Source organism: Rana temporaria, chromosome 4 (assembly GCF_905171775.1).
Source record: "Rana temporaria chromosome 4, aRanTem1.1, whole genome shotgun sequence".
NCBI classification, from domain to species: domain Eukaryota; kingdom Metazoa; phylum Chordata; class Amphibia; order Anura; family Ranidae; genus Rana; species Rana temporaria.
This window is the reverse complement of record NC_053492.1, coordinates 36,760,232-36,762,310: the sequence shown is the minus strand read 5'-3', so window position 1 is coordinate 36,762,310 and position 2,079 is coordinate 36,760,232. Positions and strand designations below refer to the sequence as shown.

General features: G+C 44.4%; 1 non-coding gene across 1 annotated transcript; it reads right to left on the bottom strand.

Annotated features, from left to right (window-relative positions):
* Positions 1 to 1,282: 1,282 nt before the first annotated feature.
* TRNAS-AGA lies at positions 1,283 to 1,364 on the bottom strand. The gene has a single exon. It is a non-coding gene; the product is annotated as a tRNA-Ser (tRNA).
* Between the last annotated feature and the right edge of the window lie 715 nt (positions 1,365 to 2,079).

The window sequence follows — 2,079 nt, the reverse complement described above, 5'->3', positions numbered from 1 at the left end:
TGTATGAACTATGTTGTATGTCGCATACTCAAAGGCTTCTGCACTCGATATTCTTTGTTCAACGATCCTAGCCATCATTCAACTCAGGAGATTGGACACATCTAGTGATGACATGGGATTATCGTGGGTGGACAGTGCTGGATAGTCAGTATATATTGCAGTCAGGGCTGTTTTTTTAATCTAGGATCTCATCAGTTGAGGCCCTCAACAGTTATTATTCCTTAACGTAATATAGATATTTTGTTTAATAATGGTATTTAAAGGAACAAATGAACATAAAATGTGTTGGGGAGAGATCAAATTATTTTCTATTGTTCGGGAGGCAACTATTTTCACCACGATACCTCCAACAACCCATGGGATATACCAACTAGAGAGACTGGCTAAGTATAAGTACAAATTTGAAGTAGACCGATAAAGTAGATCTAAGTTCAAAACTCTATTTTATAGGTAAAATCTAAAAATGTGCCTTAGAAGTAGGCGGAAAACGTTAGCTATAGAAGTCTACCTGAAAAATTGCTTTGCACTTCCTCTGCTTAGGCTCTCCAGTTTCATAGCTGTATCTGTACAGCGTCAGAACATCTAATACACTGCTGGAATTTAACTACCAGTCTCATTAGAATTGGTTATGTCATTGCTGGAGAGAAAGCCACACGTGAAGATTAGTAGTGTAAGGATGCGCCTGCTGAATTCATAATGGCAGATCTTTGTGAAACTATCCAAGAACATACCGTAGTTAGCAGGATTTGAATCTGCGCATGGAGACCCTAATGGATTTCAAGTCCATCGCCTAAACCTCTCGGCCACAACTGCATGGAAAAATTTTACACGGGGCGGATAAGTAATGATCTGCCACATGAACCTCCGCATGCTCAGCGGGGATCGCTCCGTTGATCCCCGCTGAGATGGCGGATAACAGGGCGGTCCCCGCACACTGTGCAGGGAGCGCCCTGTCTTTTCTCTGCTCTCCCCTATGGGGGGTTCGGATGAACACGGACCGTATGTTCGTGTTCACCCGATCCGATCCGCAGATGGAAGGAAAAATAGGGTTTTCCTCCGTCTGCAGAATCTGAGCATTGCGGAAGCGGGCGAGATCGGGTGTTCATCCAATGTATGTCCCTTTTTCATCCACACACGGATGGATGAAAAAGCGGACATACGGTCTGCAGGTGTGAAAGGGGACTACGCTGTTTTGTGAATGGAGGTAACAGTGAGCTTTGTGCCAATTCACTCAGGAGAATTAAAAAAATACAAGACATGATTGAAAATGATAAAAGCAGACCGTAGTCGGCAGGATTTGAACCTGCGCGGGGAGACCCCAATGGATTTCTAGTCCATCGCCTTAACCACTCGGCCACGACTACCTACAAAGGTCGACTGTAGAGGTGGTTTGTAGGCTGAAGAAGTTGTAGGAAAAAACATCCATTGAAGTCACACTAAATATAAAGTGAAAATCTAAGCACACATCTCGTGGTGGAGGCAAGTCTTCCATAGTGTTTGAATGACTAAAGAACAGACTGACAAATGCCCACAGAAAGGCATTTAAAAATATAACTTTTCAGTAGGGTTGTCCAGATACCGATACCAGTATCGGTATCGGGACCGATACCGAGTATTTGCGGGAGTACTCGTACTCGTGCAAATACCCCCGATACCTGTATCGGCGACTACTTGAAAAAAAGTATCGGTACTTGTACTCGGTCCTAAAAAAGTGGTATCGGGACAACCCTACTTTTCAGTATTGGTGAAAAACATAGTGCCATACTTTCTAAACTTTTGGCTTGTACCCTGAGGAGACTCTGCTCTGGAAACCTGAGGAAATGCTCATAGATGCAACACCATCCCACTAGAAGTTCAACTACCTGGAGACAGCAAATATCCCTTTGTCCTTGCTTTATGTACTCCAAAACGGCTTCAACCTTCCCACACCTGTGTGCTCTGTGTACGTTTTAGGTTCAAATATGCTTTGCAGCTTATCCAAGCCACTTCTTTAGAGAAAATCAGACCCTTCTGTACTGTAGGCCAATCCGAGGCGGGTGCGCGGGATGCAGTTCACCCAGGCGCCACAGAGGTGGGGGC